Below are 5,944 nucleotides of genomic sequence, written 5' to 3' on the forward strand. Positions count from 1 at the left end.
TACCACACGGAGTGGCAAGGAACGGCTGAGGCCCTGGCCTATGTTCATGGCTAGTGGTTCAGCTTCACATGAGGATGGAAGCACTCAGCCTCTCGCTAGAAAAATGAAAAGACTCAAGCTGGCAAAAGCACAGCAAAGAACTGTGCGTTCTTCGAAATCACAAATCCACAAGGAGAGTCCAATTGTGTCGTTTGCGATGCCTGACCTTCCCAACACTGGACGTGAAGAGCATGCGCCTTCCACCATTTGCACGCCCCCTGCAAGTGCTGGAAGGAGCACCCGCAGTCCAGTTCCTGATAGTCAGATTGAAGATGTCAGTGTTGAAGTACACCAGGATGAGGAGGATATGGGTGTTGCTGGCGCTGGGGAGGAAATTGACCAGGAGGATTCTGATGGTGAGGTGTTTGTTTAAGTCAGGCACCCGGGGAGACACCTGTTGTCCGTGGGAGGAATAGGGCCATTGACATGCCTGGTGAAAATACCAAAAAAATCAGCTCTTCAATGTGGAAGTATTTCAACAGAAATGCGGACAACATTTGTCAAGCCGTGTGTTGCCTTTGTCAAGCTGTAATAAGTAGGGGTAAGGACGTTAACCACCTCGGAACATCCTCCCTTATACGTCACCTGCAGCGCATTCATCATAAGTCAGTGACAAGTTCAAAAACTTTGGGCGACAGTGGAAGCAGTCCACTGACCAGTAAATCCCTTCCTCTTGTAACCAAGCTCACGCAAACCACCCCACCAACTCCCTCAGTGTCAATTTCCTCCTTCCCCAGGAATGCCAATAGTCCTGCAGGCCATGTCACTGGCAATTCTGACGAGTCCTCTCCTGCCTGGGATTCCTCCGATGCATCCTTGCGTGTAACGCCTACTGCTGCTGGCGCTGCTGTTGTTGCTGCTGGGAGTCGATGGTCATCCCAGAGGGGAAGTCGTAAGACCACTTTTACTACTTCCACCAAGCAATTGACTGTCCAACAGTCCTTTGCGAGGAAGATGAAATATCACAGCAGTCATCCTGCTGCAAAGCGGATAACTGAGGCCTTGGCATCCTGGGCGGTGAGAAACGTGGTTCCGGTATCCATCATTACTGCAGAGCCAACTAGAGACTTGTTGGAGGTACTGTGTCCCCGGTACCAAATACCATCTAGGTTCCATTTCTCTAGGCAGGCGATACCGAAAATGTACACAGACCTCAGAAAAAGACTCACCAGTGTCCTAAAAAATGCAGTTGTACCCAATGTCCACTTAACCACGGACATGTGGACAAGTGGAGCAGGGCAGGCTCAGGACTATATGACTGTGATAGCCCACTGGGTAGATGTATGGACTCCCGCCGCAAGAACAGCAGCGGCGGCACCAGTAGCAGCATCTCGCAAACGCCAACTCTTTCCTAGGCAGGCTACGCTTTGTATCACCGCTTTCCAGAATACGCACACAGCTGAAAACCTCTTACGGCAACTGAGGAAGATCATCGCGGAATGGCTTACCCCAATTGGACTCTCTTGTGGATTTGTGGCATCGGACAACGCCAGCAATATTGTGTGTGCATTACATCTGGGCAAATTCCAGCACGTCCCATGTTTTGCACATACCTTGAATTTGGTGGTGCAGAATTATTTAAAAAACGAGAGGGGCGTGCAAGAGATGCTGTCGGTGGCCAGAAGAATTGCGGGACACTTTCGGCGTACAGGCACCACGTACAAAAGACTGGAGCACCACCAAAAACGCCTGAACCTGCCCTGCCATCATCTGAAGCAAGAAGTGGTAACGAGGTGGAATTCAACCCTCTATATGCTTCAGAGGTTGGAGGAGCAGCAAAAGGCCATTCAAGCCTATACAACTGAGCACGATATAGGAGGTGGAATGCACCTGTCTCAAGCGCAGTGGAGAATGATTTCAACGTTGTGCAAGGTTCTGCAACCTTTTGAACTTGCCACACGTGAAGTCAGTTCAGACACTGCCAGCCTGAGTCAGGTCATTCCCCTCATCAGGCTTTTGCAGAAGAAGCTGGAGACATTGAAGGAGGAGCTAACACAGAGCGATTCCGCTAGGCATGTGGGACTTGTGGATGGAGCCCTTAATTCGCTTAACAAGGATTCACGGGTGGTCAATCTGTTGAAATCAGAGCACTACATTTTGGCCACCGTGCTCGATCCTAAATTTAAAACCTACCTTGGATCTCTCTTTCCGGCAGACACAAGTCTGCTGGGGTTCAAAGAACTGCTGGTGACAAAATTGTCAAGTCAAGCGGAACGCGACCTGTCAACATCTCCTCCTTCACATTCTCCCGCAACTGGGGGTGCGAGGAAAAGGCTCAGAATTCCGAGCCCACCCGCTGGCGGTGATGCAGGGCAGTCTGGAGCGACTGCTGATGCTGACATCTGGTCCGGACTGAAGGACCTGACAACGATTACGGACATGTCGTCTACTGTCACTGCATATGATTCTCTCCCCATTGAAAGAATGGTGGAGGATTATATGAGTGACCGCATCCAAGTAGGCACGTCAGACAGTCCGTACTTATACTGGCAGGAAAAAGAGGCAATTTGGAGGCCCTTGCACTAACTGGCTTTATTCTACCTAAGTTGCCCTCCCACAAGTGTGTACTCCGAAAGAGTGTTTAGTGCCGCCGCTCACCTTGTCAGCAATCGGCGTACGAGGTTACATCCAGAAAATGTGGAGAAGATGATGTTCATTAAAATGAATTATAATCAATTCCTCCGTGGAGACATTCACCAGCAGCAATTGCCTCCACAAAGTACACAGGGAGCTGAGATGGTGGATTCCAGTGGGGACGAATTGATAATCTGTGAGGAGGGGGATGTACACGGTGATATATCGGAGGATGATGATGAGGTGGACATCTTGCCTCTGTAGAGCCAGTTTGTGCAAGGAGAGATTAATTGCTTCTTTTTTGGTGGGGGTCCAAACCAACCCGTCATTTCAGTCACAGTCGTGTGGCAGACCCTGTCACTGAAATGATGGGTTGGTTAAAGTGTGCATGTCCTGTTTATACAACATAAGGGTGGGTGGGAGGGCCCAAGGACAATTCCATCTTGCACCTCTTTTTTCTTTCATTTTTCTTTGCGTCATGTGCTGTTTGGGGAGTAGTTTTTGGAAGGGCCATCCTGCGTGACACTGCAGTGACACTCCTAGATGGGCCAGGTGTTTGTGTCGGCCACTTGGGTCGCTTATCTTAGTCACACAGCTACCTCATTGCGCATCTTTTTTTTCTTCTTTGCGTCATGTGCTGTTTGGGGAGTAGTTTTTTGAAGGGCCATCCTGCGTGACACTGCAGTGCCACTCCTAGATGGGCCAGGTGTTTGTGTCGGCCACTAGGGTCGCTTAGCTTAGTCACACAGCTACCTCATTGCGCCTCTTTTTTTCTTTGCGTCATGTGCTGTTTGGGGGGTGTTTTTTGGAAGGGCCATCCTGCGTGACACTGCAGTGCCACTCCTAGATGGGCCAGGTGTTTGTGTCGGCCACTAGGGTCGCTTATCTTAGTCACACAGCTACCTCATTGCGCATCTTTTTTTTCTTCTTTGCGTCATGTGCTGTTTGGGGAGTAGTTTTTTGAAGGGCCATCCTGCGTGACACTGCAGTGCCACTCCTAGATGGGCCAGGTGTTTGTGTCGGCCACTAGGGTCGCTTAGCTTAGTCACACAGCTACCTCATTGCGCCTCTTTTTTTCTTTGCGTCATGTGCTGTTTGGGGGGTGTTTTTTGGAAGGGCCATCCTGCGTGACACTGCAGTGACACTCCTAGATGGGCCAGGTGTTTGTGTCGGCCACTAGGGTCGCTTATCTTAGTCACACAGCTACCTCATTGCGCATCTTTTTTTTCTTCTTTGCGTCATGTGCTGTTTGGGAGTAGTTTTTTGAAGGGCCATCCTGCGTGACACTGCAGTGCCACTCCTAGATGGGCCAGGTGTTTGTGTCGGCCACTAGGGTCACTTAGCTTAGTCACACAGCTACCTCATTGCGCCTCTTTTTTTCTTTGCGTCATGTGCTGTTTGGGGGGTGTTTTTTGGAAGGGCCATTCTGCGTGACACTGCAGTGCCACTGCTAGATGGGCCAGGTGTTTGTGTCGGCCACTAGGGTCGCTTATCTTAGTCACACAGCTACCTCATTGCGCATCTTTTTTTTCTTCTTTGCGTCATGTGCTGTTTGGGGAGTAGTTTTTTGAAGGGCCATCCTGCGTGACACTGCAGTGCCACTCCTAGATGGGCCAGGTGTTTGTGTCGGCCACTAGGGTCGCTTAGCTTAGTCACACAGCTACCTCATTGCGCCTCTTTTTTTCTTTGCGTCATGTGCTGTTTGGGGGGTGTTTTTTGGAAGGGCCATCCTGCGTGACACTGCAGTGCCACTCCTAGATGGGCCAGGTGTTTGTGTCGGCCACTAGGGTCGCTTAGCTTACTCACACAGCTACCTCATTGCGCCTCTTTTTTTTCTTCTTTGCGTCATGTGCTGTTTGGGGAGTAGTTTTTGGAAGGGCCATCCTGCGTGACACTGCAGTGCCACTCCTAGATGGGCCAGGTGTTTGTGTCGGCCACTTGGGTCGCTTATCTTAGTCACACAGCTACCTCATTGCGCCTCTTTTTTTCTTTGCGTCATGTGCTGTTTGGGGGGTGTTTTTTGGAAGGGCCATCCTGCGTGACACTGCAGTGCCACTCCTAGATGGGCCAGGTGTTTGTGTCGGCCACTTGGGTCGCTTATCTTAGTCACACAGCTACCTCATTGCGCCTCTTTTTTTCTTTGCGTCATGTGCTGTTTGGGGGGTGTTTTTTGGAAGGGCCATCCTGCGTGACACTGCAGTGCCACTCCTAGATGGGCCAGGTGTTTGTGTCGGCCACTAGGGTCGCTTATCTTAGTCACACAGCTACCTCATTGCACATCTTTTTTTTCTTCTTTGCGTCATGTGCTGTTTGGGGAGTAGTTTTTTGAAGGGCCATCCTGCGTGACACTGCAGTGCCACTCCTAGATGGGCCAGGTGTTTGTGTAGGCCACTAGGGTCGCTTAGCTTAGTCACACAGCTACCTCATTGCGCCTCTTTTTTTCTTTGCGTCATGTGCTGTTTGGGGGGTGTTTTTTGGAAGGGCCATCCTGCGTGACACTGCAGTGCCACTCCTGGATGGGCCAGGTGTTTGTGTCGGCCACTTGGGTCGCTTAGCTTAGCCACACAGCTACCTCATTGCACCTCTTTTTTTCTTTGCGTCATGTGCTGTTTGGGGAGTAGTTTTTTGAAGGGCCATCCTGCGTGACACTGCAGTGCCACTCCTAGATGGGCCAGGTGTTTGTGTCGGCCACTTGGGTCGCTGAGCTTAGTCATCCAGCGACCTCGGTGCAAATTTTAGGACTAAAAATAATATTGTGAGGTGTTCAGAATAGACTGAAAATGAGTGGAAATTATGGTTATTGAGGTTAATAATACTTTGGGATCAAAATGACCCCCAAATTCTATGATTTAAGTTGTTTTTTAGGTTTTTTTTAAAAAAACACCCGAATCCAAAACACACCCGAATCCGACAAAAAAAATTCGGTGAGGTTTTGCCAAAACGCGTTCGAACCCAAAACACGGCCGCGGAACCGAACCCAAAACCAAAACACAAAACCCGAAAAATTTCCGGTGCTCATCACTATCAGAAATGTCTTAGGCATTCCTGGGCAGTAACTGGGCGTGGCTATTCAGACACACAGAGATGGCCCATTGTATACGCTTGTAATGGGTGTGTCGCAGAAATGGTTGTGCCCTAGGCTCTGGTGCACAATAGCGTACTTTGGAGGACATACTCTGATGGAGAATCTGAGCCTGGCTGGGTCAAGTTTTTATGGTTTGACCGATGGTTGCATCTTAAGAAGCGCCAAGCAGTATTTCAGTGCCTGAATATGCTGAGAGAGGGCCTCTCAGTATTGTCACATTCGGACGCACAGCTGTACTCCAGGGAA

Source organism: Pseudophryne corroboree, chromosome 1 (assembly GCF_028390025.1).
Source record: "Pseudophryne corroboree isolate aPseCor3 chromosome 1, aPseCor3.hap2, whole genome shotgun sequence".
In the NCBI taxonomy this organism is placed as follows: domain Eukaryota; kingdom Metazoa; phylum Chordata; class Amphibia; order Anura; family Myobatrachidae; genus Pseudophryne; species Pseudophryne corroboree.